Here is a 15,027-nt window from a genome sequence, read left to right on the forward strand (position 1 = left end):
CCACCTGCTGTGAACTTAATGACAAGAGTGTTGCATCTTTTCCCAGGGGTACCCAGACAGTAAGGGTGACTCAAAACAATATCTGCAAGTCACTATCCTAGGAGGCTTGGGATCCTTTCTTATGTAGGACCAAGCTCTGGATGTCTGTGTATCTCCAAACTGGGTCACAGGGATGAGGTCATCTTTGATGGGGGGGAGGGCTTCCAGCTTATCCATCCAGTATATTCCCATCCCCATGTCACAAAGAAAAAGGACTCAGGACCTCCACATTTCTTACACTGACTCCAATCCTAAAAGTGCCCTGGGCAGATGTAAAAGGCCTGAGTGTTCCTTCGGGCTCCAGGTAAATTGCAACTGTAACCAGAAAAGGGCTGTTGATCCAAGGGGGTCCCACTCTCCATTTACTAGATCACAAAGGTCTACATGAAGATCAAGGAACCACATGCCCAAGGTAGCTGAGTGAGAGGTAGAGTTGGCAATCTTATCCATTGCAGCATTAACTATCTGCCAGGTTAGATTCAAGGGTTAGTGGGGACTAGTTACTGGTACAGCAAAGTGAGGTATCAAGCCTCCAGAGAACCAAGGGCCTCCCTTCCTATTGATGCCATTCTCTGCTACATATATAACTGGAGCCATGGGTCCCTCCATGTGTACTCTTTGGTTGGTGGTTTAGTCCCTGGAAGCTCTGGGTAGTAAGATTAGTTGACATTTTTGTTCTTTCTGTGGGGTTACAATCCCCTTCAGCTCCTTCAGTCCTTCCCCTAACACTTCCATTGAGGTCCCCAGGCTCAGTCGATGGTTGGCTATCTGCATCTGTATTGGTCATGTGCTGGCAGAGACTCTCAGGGTACAATTATACCAGGATAGGTAAGCAAAAACCCTTAAGATGAAACAGTAATATCCCCAGCACAGAGACAAACAACCGGCTACTCATTAAGGGGTTTGCTGATAGTGAAGAGGTCATCATGGAGCAATAAACAACTGGGATGACCTGAGGATTCATGCTTCACCCACGTGCTGTGTAACTTCTTCAGCAAGCACTTCTTCGCATCAACAGTTGTGTTGGGGTTTGGTGTTTACAGGTGGGATGGATCCCTAGGTGAGGCAGTCTCTCGATGGCCTTTCCTTCAGTGTCTGCTCCATTTTTGTCTCTGCATTTCCTTTAGATAGGAAAAATTCTGGGTTAAATTTTTTGAGGTGGGTGGGTGGCCCCAAACCTCAACTGTGGGCCATGATTATCTACTGGAAATGGTCTCTACAGGTTTTATCTCCCTGTTGTTGGATATTTTGGCTAATGACATCCCTGTTGGGTCCTGGTAAGATCTTGCTTCCCTGGCATCTGGAACTTTCTAGTGGCTACCCCCAGTTCCCCATCCCCTGCTACATCCACTCCAGTAGTGACTTGCTTGACAGGCCAAGAAAGCCTGGAAGCAGTCCTGAGGCAAAGAGTTTCACGGAACCTTGGCATTCCCATAGCTAAAATGCCCCAGATTTTTCCCTGCGATATTGTGGAGGCTCTTGCATGCTTTCTTACAGTATTTTACTGGATAAGAGCTGTAAGTCTCAGGGCAGGCTTAGCAAAGTATACTTAGAATCTTCATTACAATCAGGTATAGCAAACTACATTGCATATTATAAGAAAGTTGGTGAATTCCTTTGACAAATGGAGATTCCCTACAGATACTTAAAGAATAACTGAGTTACTCTCAGATGCAAGAATTTACCAAGGTCTAGGAAAAAGGGGGGTTGTGGTATTGCATTATTCGTGAGAAGGTCTGCTAGAGCAGAACCCCCTGGTGCAAGCTTTAACAAGGTTCAAAGGAATAGCATAAATTGTGACCAGGGTGTGAAATCCTTACCTAGCCCCTGTCATTAGCTGACTCTAGGCAGGGTTGCTTTTATCTTAACTGTAAACTTTGCCTGGTTCCTGTCAGTCCTTTGAAGGCATTCCTCTGTTTTGTGACAGATAGTTCAATGTACCTTGCCTGCTGTGACACCTTACTCCTTTGTTTTCTGTATTATATAAAACTGATGCTAACTTTGACAAAATTACATCCAGATACAGCACTTCCTTGTGTCCATATTTGTTTGTCATCCATAACAACTCCATGCCCACCTTTCCGGAACCCTAATTTCCCACGGATTGAGAGAGGCCAACTGAGGCCAGTCTGTGGCAATTCCCCACCGCTATATATTTCTGTTCAATTTCCTGACTCTCTGGGTTTCTTTCCTGTCTCTTCTCATAACTGATCCTGCCCCCTTTTTCCCTTGCCCTCCTCTCTTCCTTTCAGGTCCCTCCATCCCCCATGATTATTTTGTTCCCGCTTCTGAGTAGCACTGAAGCAACCACACTTTGGTCTTCCTTTTTCTTAAGCTTCATATGGTCTGTGAGTTGTATTATGGGTATTCTGAGCTTTGGAGCTAATATCCACTTATCAGTGAGTACTTACCATGTGTGTTCTTTTGTTACCTCACTCAGGATGATATTTTTTAGTTCCATCCATTTGCTGCAAATTTCATAAAGTTGCAGTTTTTAATACTCCATTTTGTAAATGAACCACATTATCTGTATCCATTCTTCTATTGAGAGTTTCTTACAGCTTTTGGCTATTATAAATAAGGCTGCTCTGAACATAGTAGAATATGTGTCCTCATTATATGTTGGAGCATCTTTTAAGTATATGCCATAGGTATGTCTCTTAATCCAAACTTCTTCACCTGGTTCAAAACTATGGAGGTTAAGGAAAGGGGCAGACTCATAAACCTGGCAAATGGGAGTCCAGAGTTGCTTCTGGATTCTATGGAGGGCTTCCAAGGATATTAAACATTTATGTTAGTCATATTCAGCTAAGACATCAGACTGGAGGTTAGGCAGCATGGGAGGGGGCCTCTCTTATATGATCTCAAAGGGGTGAGACCTAAAGTATATGGGGTGCTCCTAGCCAGTGTAGATGTTACCTATGTCCTCTTTTGACAGTTTTAAAGCCTGTGTTAAAGCCTTTAGTTCAGGTTTCTGGGCTGAAGTTACCAGTGGCAAAGCAATTGCCCAAATAATATAGTCCAAGAACATTACAGCCACACCTGCATACTTAATTCCATTCTGGATGAAGCTGCTCCCATCCTTGAAATAGATATGTTCTGCATCTGGCCAGGATATGTCAGTCAAGTCTGGTTTGATGTCCTGGATGTGCCCCAGAATTATAGAAAAATCATGCTGCATGCACATCTGAGAATAGGTCAAGTAACAGGGTGGCTGGGTTTAGGGTGGATGATGGGTCATATCTTATGTAAGGGAGATTCAAAAGTAGAGCCTGAAAGTACACCAGTCTTACATTGGATAGCTGTAGGGTTAGTGGGGTCCCATGTCCACTCCTCCACAGGGCTCTGCAGCTCGGAGAGGCAGGACATGAGAGTTTTGACTGCTTTCACCACACTGTCACTGGGCAGGTGTCAGGCTGTAGGACACCACTGGGATGGGGAGGAAGCATAGTCTGAGGTCTCAGGTATAGCTGGAGCTGGCTTGGGGTTTCAGGTCCTATGACAAGGCTGGGGCAGTATGGTTCTCAGGCTCTTGTGCGCCCATGCACCACTGGATGCAGAGAAGAGCTGAGAACAGAGTGGGAACCCTCAGGCTGGATCTAGCCCAGGGCTGAAGGGGGAAGGGGGAGCTCCGGCTGGGTTCTGGTGGGATAGTCCTTGGCTTGTCAGCAACAGTAGGCGTGGCTATCATGGATAGGAGGCCAGAGAGGCCTGGTACAGGAGATTAGACAGCATCTCTTTAAGCAAAGGCCTTCTCTATGGCTTGCCACAGTGGATCCCAATGTAAAAGACAGTCCATGGTTTTAAGGCATTTGTTGTCATGGCAAAAAGTGGATGAGTAAAATTGTACCTCCTTCTCAGGGTAGGCCTGAAGTTTTACAGGGAGGAGTGTCTGGGAAGGAAAGTTTAACTGGATAAGCGCTTCAGACCTTTAAGTACCTCATTAAAATGGAGTTCGGTCTTGAGCCTACATGACCTGTGATCATGTCTACTACCCGTGGAGGGGCTGGGGTTTTGCCCTTAAGTGACTAATGGCCACAAATCTATGGAGGGCTGTGCCTCATGTCAGGAGCCTAGTGTCCTGGAACCTAGTGTCCTGGAACCTGGAAATGCCTGCCATCGTTTAGGGTCACTGGGGTTTCTAGCCTTAACTCAACAAGGAATCAGGCTGCCTTTCACATTCCTACTGATAGCCACTGGGAGAGTGGATTCTTTTTTCTTTTCTTTTTCTTTTTTTTTTCACAGGGTTTCTCTGTATAGCCATGTCCTGGAACTCACTTTGTATACCAGACTGGCCTCGAACTCAGAAATTTGCCTGCCTCTGCCTCCCAAGTGCTGGAATTAAAGGCATGCAATGACACCGCCCACCCTGAGTGGATTCTTGAGGGTGCCCTCAATGGGAGTGACAATAACAACTTCCTGCCCGATGTTTATTTTGTCAGCATCTTTCACTAGCAGCACAGTGGCAGCTATAATCCAGAGGCAGGCTGTTCATTCTTGGGCCACTGTGTCCAGCATCTTAGATAATAAGCCACTGACCTTTTCCAAGATCCCAAAATTTGGATGAGGATCCCCTTTAAGATTCCCTTTCTCTCAATCTACAGATTCAATGCAATCCCCAAACTCAATTCTTCACTGAGTAAGAAAAGCAATTTGAAAAATCATCTGGAATAATAAAAAGCCAAGGATAGCAAAAACTATTCTCAACAATAAAAGAATATCTGGTGGAATCACCATGCCTGACCTAAAGCTGGACTACAGAGCAATTGTGTTATAAACTGCATGGTACTCGTACATCGACAGACAGGTAGATCAATGGAATAGAATTGAAGACCCAGAAATGAATCCACACACCTATGGTTACTTGATCTTTGACAAGGGAGCTAAAACCATCCAGTGGAAAAATGTCAGCATTTTCAACAAAGGGTGCTGGCACAACTGGCAGTTATCATGTACAAGAATGCAAATTGATCCATTCTTATATCCTTGTAGAAAGCTCAAGTCTAAGTGGATCAAAGAACTCCATGTAAAACCAGAGATACTGAAATTTATAGATGAGAAAGTGGGGAAAAATCTCGAAGATATGGGTACTGGGGAAAAATTCCTACACCGAACAGCAATGGCTTGTGCTGTAATATCAAGAATTGACAAATTGGACCTCATGAAATTGCAAAGCTTCTGTGAGGCAAAAGACACTGTCAATAAGACAAAAAGGCTACCAACAGATTGGGAAAGAATTTTTACCACTCCTAAATCTGATAGGGGACTAATATCCAATATATACAAAGAGCTCAAAAAGCTGAACTACAAAAATTCGAATATCCCCATTTAAAAATGGGGCTCAGAGCTAAACAAAGAGTTCTCATGTGAAGAATACCGAATGGCTGAGAAGCACCTCAGCCGTTCAATGTTCAATGTTCAACATCCTTAATCATCAGGGAAATGCAAATCAAAACAACCTTGAGATTCTACCTCACTCCGGTAAGAATGGCTAAGATCAAAACTTCATGTGACAGCAGATGCTGGAGAGGATGTGGAGAAAGAGGAACACACCTCTATTGCTGGTAGTGCTTCAAGATTGTACAACCACTCTGGAAATCAGTTTGGAGGTTCCTCAGAAAACTGGATATAGTATTACCTGATGACCCAGCTATATCTCTTCTGGGTATATACCCAGAAGATGTTCCAACTTGTAATAAGGACACATGCTCCACCATGTTCATAGCAACCTTATTTATAATAGCCAGAAGCTGGAAAGAACCCAGATGTCCCTCAACAGAGGAATGGATACAGAAAATGTGGTATATTTACACAATGGAGTACTACTCAGCTATTAAAAACTGAATTTATGAAATTCTTGGGCAAATTGATGTATCTGGAGGATATACCATCCTTAGTGAGGTAACCCATCCACAAAAGAAGTCACTTGATATGCACACACTGATAAGTAGATATTAGCCCAGAAACTTAGAATACCCAACATACAATTTGCAAAACACAAGAAAATCAAGAAAAAGGAAGACCAAAGTGTGGATACTTAATTCTTCATTAGAATAGGGAACAAAACACCCATAGAAGGAGTTACAGAGACAAAGTTTGGAGCTAAGATGAAAGGATGGACTCTCCAGAGACTACCCCACATTGGGATCCAACACATAATCGGCTACCGAACCCAGACACTATTGCATGTGCCAGCAAGATTTTGCTGAAAGAACCCTGATATAGCTGTCTCTTGTGAGGCTATGCCAGTGATTGGCAAATACAGAAGTGGATGCATCTATAGAATGGAACACAGGGCCCCCAATGAAGGAGCTAGAGAAAGCACCCAAGGAGCTGAAGGGGTCTGCAACCCTATAGGTGGCACAACAATATGAACTAATCAGTACACCCAGAGCGCATGTCTCTAGCTGCATATGTAGCAGAAGATGGCCTAGTTGGCCATTATTGGAAAAGAAGCCCCTTGGTCTTGCAAACTTTATATACCCCAGTACAGGGGAATGCCAGGGCCAAGAACTGGGAGTGAGTGGCTAGGGGAGCAGAGAGGGGGAGGGGGATATAGGGAACTTTTGGGATAGCATTTGAAATGTAAATAAAGAAATTATCTAATTTAAAAAAAAAATTCCAGCCAGAGGACCTGGGGGAGCCATCTTGGTTCCCGGATCCCTCAGAGACTAGTCTGCACAGGTGAGAGTGTGGACTACAGACGCTAACAGCTTCTGGGACAGGTGGAAGCCACACAGCTTCTGGGGCAGACCCAGTTTCTGGCTCCAGACATCCGGGAACCTTCCCTGACAGAGGAGAAGTGTCCATCCCACCTGGGAGGGCTTTGCAAGAGCAGCTGGGAGAGCCATCTCTGATCCGGAATCTCTCAGAGACTAGATTGTGTAGGTGAGAGTGCGAACTACAGAAGCTACACAGTTTCTGGGACAAGCAGAAGCAACACAATTTCTGGGAAAGGTAGAAGCAACACAGCTTCTGGGACAGGCCCTGTTTCACGCCTTCATCTTCTGCCAGGCAGCAAGTCCAAATGCAAGATATCTGTGCACCATCCCTGCAAGAGGAATACTTGCCTGCAGAGATTACTCTGACCACTGAAACTCAGGAGAGAGCTAGTCTCCCAGGTTTGCTGATAGAGGCTAACAGAATCAAGGGAGGAACAATCCCTAACCAGAGACAACTATAACAACTAAATCCAGAGATTACCAGATGGGTAAAGGCAAACATAAGAATCTTACTAACAGAAACCAAGACCACGCACCATCATCAGAACCCAGCACTCCCATTTCAGCGAGTTCTGGATACCCACAAAACCCGAAAAGCTAGACCCGGATTTAAAAACGTATCTCATGACGATGATAGAGGACATCAAGAAGGACTTAAAGAAAAACAGGGAAAAAAAAAAACAAACAGGTAGAAGTCCTTAAAGAAAAACAGGAAAACACAACCAAACAGGTGATGGAATTGAACAAAACCATACTAGACCTAAAAAGGGAAGTAGACACAATGAAGAAAACCCAACGTGAGGGAACGCTGGAGATAGAAACCCTAGGAAAAGAAATCTGGAACCATAGATGCGAGCATCAGCAACAGAATACAAGAGATGGAAGAGAGAATCTCAGGTGCAGAAGATTCAATACATAACATCAGCACAACAATCAAAGAAAATGTAAAATGCAAAAAGATCCTAAGTCAAAACATGCAGGAAATCCAGGGCACAATGAGAAAACAAAATCTACGGATAACAGGAGTAGATGAGAATGATGATTTTCAAATTAAAAGGCCAGAAAATATCTTCAACAAAATTATTGAAGAAAACTTCCCAAACCTAAAAAAAAAAAAAAGAGATGCCCATGAACATACAAGAAGCCTACAGAATACCAAATAGACAGGACCAGAAAAGAAATTACTCGCAACACATCATAATCAGAACAACAAATGCACTAAATAAAGGTAGAATATTAAAAGCAGTAAGGGAAAAATGTCAAGTAACATATAAAGGTAGGCCTATTAGAATTACACCAGATTTATCACCAGATACTATGAAAGCCAAAAGATCCTGGACAGATGTTATGCAGATACTAAGAGAACACAAATGCCACCCCAGGCTATTATACCCAGCCAAACTTTCAGTTACCATAGATGGAAAAAAAAAAGTCTTCCATGGCAAAACCAAATTCACACAATATCTTTTGACAAATCCAGCCCTTCAAAATATGATAACAGATAAAAAAATACAAGGATGGAAACTACGCCCTAGAAAAAGCAAGAAAGTAATCCTTCAAAAATCCTAAGAGAATACAGACACAGGAACAGAATGTCAACTCTAACTACAAAAATAATAGGAAGGAAAAATTACTTTTCCTTAATATCTCTTAATATCAATGGACTCGATTCCCCAATAAAAAGACATAGACAAACAGACTGGGTACACAAACAGAACCCAACATTTTGCTGCTTACAAGAATACCTATCCTAGGGAAAAAGACAAACACTACCTCAGAGTGAAAAACTGGAAAATAATTTTCCAAGAAAATGGTCTGAAGAAACAAGCTGGAGTAGCCATTCTAATATCTAATAAAATCGACCTCCAACACAAAGTTATTGAAAAAGACAAGGAGGGACACTTCATACTCATCAAAGTTAAAATCTTCCAAGAGGAACTATCAATTCTGAATATCTATGTTCCAATTGCAAGGGCAGCAACATTCATTAAAGAAACTTTAGTAGCTCAAAGCACACATTGCACCTCACACAATAATAGTGGGAGACTTCAACACACCACTTTCATTAATGGACAGATCATGGAAACAGAAACTAAACAGAGACACAGTGAAACTAACAGAAGTTATGAAACAAACGGATTTAACAGATATCTACAAAACATTTTATCCTAAAACAAAAGGATATAACTTCTTCTCAGCACCTCATGGTACCTTCTCCAAAATTGACCATATAATTGGTCACAAAAAAGGCCTCAACAGATACAAAAATTATTGAAATTGTCCCATGCATCCTATCAGATCACCATGGACTAAGGTTGATCTTCAATAACAACATAAATAATAGAAAGCCAACATTCACATGGAAACGGAACAACACTCTACTCAATGATAACTTTGTCAAGGAAGAAATAAAGAAAGAAATTAAAAACTTTTTAGAGTTTAATGAAAATGAAGCCACAACATACTCAAATTTATGGGACACAATGAAAGCATTTCTAAGATGAAAACTCATAGCTCTGAGAGCCTCCAAAAGGAAACTAGAGAGAGCACACACTAGCAGCTTGACAACACACCTAAAAGTTCTAGAACAAAAGGAAGCAAATTCACCCAAGATGAGTAGATGGCAGGAAATAATCAAACTCAGGGGCGAAATCAACCAAGTGGAAACAAGAAGAACTATTCAAAGAATCAACCAATCGAGGAGCTGATTCTTTGAGAAAATCAACAAGATAGATAAACCCTTAGCCAGACTCACTAGAGGGCACAGGGAAAGCATCCTAATTAACAAAATTAGAAATGAAAAGAGAGACATAACAACAGATCCTGAAGAAATCCAAAACACCATCAAATCATTCTACCAAAGGCTATACTCAACAAAACTGGAAAACCTGGACAAAATGGACAAACTTCTAGACAGATACCAGGTACCAAAGTTAAATCAGGATCAAGTTAATGATCTAAACAGTCCCATATCCCCTAAAGAAATAGAAGCAGTCATTAATAGTCTCCCAACCAAAAAAAAAAAAAAAAAAAAAAAAAAAAAAAAAAAAAAAAGCCCAGGACCAGATGGGTTTAGTGCAGAGTTCTACCAGACCTTCAAAGAAGATCTAATTCCAGTTCTGCAGAAAACTATTCCACAAAATAGAAGTAGAAGGTACTCTACCCAACTCATTCTATGAAGCCACAATTACTCTGATACCTAAACCACAGAAAGATCCCACAAAGATAAAGGACTTCAGACCAATTTCCCTTATGAATGTCGTTGCAAAAAGACTCAATAAAATTCTCGCTAACCGAATCCAAGAACACATCAAAACAATCATCCATCCTGACCAAGTAGGTTTCATCCCAGGGATGCAGGGATGGTTTAATATCAACATAATCCAGTATATAAACAAACTCAAAGACAAAAACCCCATGATCATCCTCTTAGATGTGGAGAAAGCACTTGACAAAATCCAACACCTATTCATGATAAAAGACTTGGAAAGATCAGGAATTCAAGGCCCATATCTAAACATGATAAAAGGAATCTACAGCAAACCAGTAGCCAACATCAAAGTAAATGGTGAGAAGCTGGAAGCAATCCCACTAAAATCAGGGACTGGACAAGGCTGCCCACTTTCTCCCTACCTATTCAACATTGTACTTGAAGTCCTATCCAGAGCAATTCGACAACAAAAGGAAATCAAGGGGTTACAAATTGGAAAGGAAGAAGTCAAAATATTACTTTTTTTTTGCAGATGATATAATAGTATCTATAAGTGACCCTAAAAATTCCACCAGAGAACTCCTAAACCTGATAAACAGCTTCGGTGAAGTAGCTGGATATAAAATTATTATAATAATTATTAAAAAATAATGCTTATAAAACAATAAAAGCAGCTAGAATTGTGTGAATGGCATACCTAAATAAGGCCTGTTACCCAAAATATGCACAGAATATGAAAACTGTAAAAGAACTAACACTAAAAGCAAATACATACCAACCCATGAAAAGATGTGAAAGAAGCTTAAATGCCTATCACTATGGGAAGGGGATAATATAAAAAGAAAAACCTATTGTCTTGTCCTAAATATAATACTGGGTGAATACAACCCTGTGAAGAGACTTAAAAAGAGAAGAACCAGGCAATCAGGAGATATGAACCAGTGAAGGATGTAGGACTCCTTAGGGCAGTGAAATTATTCTGTACACAGCAGTACTGCATACATGTCATTATACACTGACTCCAAACTATGAAACTTAATCTGGAGTTGAACCTTAATGTGAACAAACTCTGGAATTTGTGATTATTCTGTCTCAGCATAAGTTCATCTGTTGTAATATATATGATGCTAGTGATATTGCCAGGGAGGAAGACTCTCCATGAGTAGGAGCAGAAGGTATATGAGAAATCTGTGGATTTGCTATTTTTTAAGTTATCATTTTCAAATGAAAAATACAGAGAAAAACAACATATTTTTTATTTTGTACCATTTGCAAATAAAATAATATACATTTATTAAATAACTTGGACAGATTCATTCATGTAGTTATTGGAGAAACTGGAATTCAAATATGAGTTATCTAGTTTAATAAATTAAATAAAATATTTTAGAAAAAGGCAATATTTGCACAAACTACATAGCTTCAAAGATGGAGCCTACAGAAGAATTTTATCAAGTCCACTTGCAGGAATTGAACTTTCAAGTCCTTCTCCGGATTATGGTACCTGCAGATGCAAATTTCAGTATGGCAGAAGCCATCACCTTTCTCTTCCCCAAGTAGTCACACATATAGACTAAACACAGACATGAACAAGTATAAACAGAGAGGTACACAGAGCACACACATATATGCATGACGAGAATCCACTCTGCTGCTTCATGGATCTAATTCTCTTCTCGGGTATCACAAGTGACACTTTTGGAACCCCAGATATCCTACTTCTTAGACTCTGAGTATCAGAAAGGTCCCCCTCTTCTGGGAGAACTTCAGGGCCAAACCTCTCAGGGCTCTGGTGTGCAAACAGACCTGGCCCCTGGGTTTCCTTTTCTGTCACCAACTCCCATGGTAGGCAGAGTCACCACATATCTGAAGCTAAATAAGCAGTTTAGAGTGTTCTTTCTTCTGAGCTTCCAAGTCTGGTCACTTCTACAGGTAAGCTGTATGCAGGGTCTTTGGCGATGCTAAAAGTGAAAACATCTTGTCTTTTTCCCTTTTCTGTCCCATTTTCTCTATTCCATTGAAAAAGCAAACATGACCTTTCCCTATAAATCATATGATATTGTACCTCAATCAAATATCAGGCCTTTGAGGTAACAACTCTATGAAAGACATCACCAAAGGGAAAGCCTTAAAAGGCCATCACCTAGACTACAATTCCAGTGTCCTCTGAAACTGAATGATGAGACCAAGGCAGTTAAGGGAATGCAGAACTCATGACAGCCCATTCTGGAATGAACTCTGCAACACATGCCTAGTCACTTCAGTTCTCCAAACTTCATTTCTGTTCCATGGAATATGGAGTGTTGTAAAAACTAAATCTCTCTCTGTTTGTGGAATTTTTAGATTATTTTCTGGCAAACACAGGAAGACAAATTTGAGCTCATGATGGGAAATCAGAGCCCTTCCCCCTCAAGGGACTGGGTAGCCTTCAAAGATTCTAAGCCCATTTTCCATGTAATTGTGGGAATCAGATAATTGTAGTCATGTGAATAAAAAGTGACAGAGGTGAATAGCAGACAAATTAAATTTCTGTGGCTACCAGTCAAGTAACAGTCTCTGAGAAACCACATTGTCCTATGGTACAGAAGGCAATGTATATTCTTTATGTGTTATCAGTAGCATTTATGAATCCTGCCTGATTACAGCTAAACTACATACACATCGATACAACTGACAGCTTTCAACTTTAATTCTTTGGATGACTGAGAGTGACAGAGCCAGGCAATTAGGAAACTCGTGATGAGGAGTAGAAAAAGAAATGGAGCAGAAGGAATAAGAGTTGCTTAAATACAGGAACATTGTGTTGGATAAGGAGTCTGATGATTTAAGGCTGCCCTGGGAAGCTCGCAAATAAAAATAAGTGGAATATAAATTTGGACAAAAAAATCCCACCTTCTTTGGAGCCAAAAGACATGAGTTATGGATCTCTTCAAACACTCAGAAGAGCAAGATTTCAGTGCTGAAATGAGAACCCAGCAATATTTCTAAGCAGAATGTATCTCTTTGAAGTTTCTCTACTTCATCACTGTTATAAGTGTGCAAATGATACAGACAGCTGAGACCTAATGACCCAAACCCAAGGCAAATCCAGGACAAATGATAGAACATAAGGAGTGATCAGTCTGAAACCTTGAGGAACTCAAAAGTAAAAAATCCATCTACATGTATATTGATACAGGCTTAATTGTCTGTGCTTGTGTATGTTTGGGAAAAGTGAGGAGCATGAAACATGAAACTTAGAGCAGGAACTGCCTGTGTTTGAACATTAGGTATAAACATCATCAGCTCAGTGAATATGAACTTCAGTCTCTTTATTTAATGAATGTGGAAGTGGTGTTTCCATCATAATGTTACACTGAGGATTGCATAAGACAAGAGATAGCATAGAACCTGCCCAATACACTTACTTGTCTGCATTCCTTCAAGGAGTACAGTTTATATATACCCTCATTTCATCTGTGCTGGCTACCTAAGAGTAAGAAATCCACCTTGAGAATGGAGATGTCTCAAAACTAGAACATTTCTATGGAGATGTACAGAAATAGTCTATGTTCCATGTCATTCACATATATGTAAAATGCTGGATTTAAGGAAATGATTTTCATTTCCTCACCTTCCCTAGCTTCTAACTGATGGTAAAAAAAATTATCAACACTATATCATTTCCCTAGTTTTCTTTATGAACAAAAATAATAGCCACTTGTTAGAAGAGTTTGTCAATGCCAATGCTTCACTGGATTGTCTTTGAGTCTTCAAACTGCAATGGTAATCAAGGTAGAAATTGCATATGTGCACAACCACAATTACCACACCATTATCTATATGGAAGTAAAATGGAGATCAAGGCATGAGGAAATATACTGACCATATCCAGATAAAGAGAAAGCCTGATAAGATATTGCCAAAAAAAAAAAAAAAAAAAAAAAAAAAAAAAAAAAAAAAAAAAAAAAAAAAACAGGAAGAGATACTTCCAGTTTAAGGATCAAAAACAACTGCATAGCTTCTGTTGACCATAGAAAATTCCAGAAGTGAAAGGAAAAATCCACAAGGTAAAATGAGTACTTCTAATAAACAGTAGAATGAGCAGTGAGTTCCTCAAGTTGAGAATATATCTTATGCTTTTCAATGTTCTAATTTACCATCTCACATTTCAGAATCTATGTGATGCCAAAATTCTCAAAAGTACAAAACCAAACTCACACACAACGCAAGACACAATCTTCTCTAACAGTCTAGGAGAGACAAAAATCACGAGTGATATGACTCCAAATGTGTTTATAGTGTGGATATAAATCAATAACAAGGAAAATATGCACAACAAAAATGAAAACAATAGTGTTAAATCTAGACATTGCTCCGACCTTCTAATCTTATTTCAGAAGACAGTGACATGCGCATGCATGCATGTAACAACATGTAAGTGATCCCATTGTACAGAGCTGCATTGGTTGTTCTACAGCTTGCTTTATCAGTGAACATATCATTACAGATAGTACAATGACAAAATAATCCAATTGAGCCAGAAAAATCTAAGCTCCATCCTCAATCAGATCTGCCTGCACTCAAAACCCAGCTCTATACCTTCCAGATGCAGGGTCTGCTAAATTATTCAGCTTTGCCAAACTCTCATTTTTTGTCTATGAAAAGCAACATAACAGTGTCTTTCTCTTGGAGTTTGGAGAACTTAAAATGAGTTTTTAATGAAAAACTTTTAGTTAATTATTTGCTGTATAAATGTTAGTAGGCATTAGCCACTTAATATCCTTGGCATGATGTTGAACAAAAAGAATACACTATAAATTACTTAATAATTTATATAATAATTTATTTAATAATTTATAAAATAAATCACATCTTGGTAGATATTTTAGTGATTCCAGCCTTCTATTCTTTGGCTTATTGGTTTGTTTTGTTTGATGTGATGGGAAATGTGCCAATACAACTATATATACAAATCTTTGTTCTACACAAATGTGATTATTTCAGCAGGATAGATGTCTTAAGCAAAGTTATTGGATAAATAATGCAATCTTCTGTGTTTCTAATAAGAGACAG

The sequence above is a fragment of the Mus musculus genome, chromosome 2 (assembly GCF_000001635.26).
Source record: "Mus musculus strain C57BL/6J chromosome 2, GRCm38.p6 C57BL/6J".
NCBI classification, from domain to species: Eukaryota; Metazoa; Chordata; class Mammalia; order Rodentia; family Muridae; genus Mus; species Mus musculus.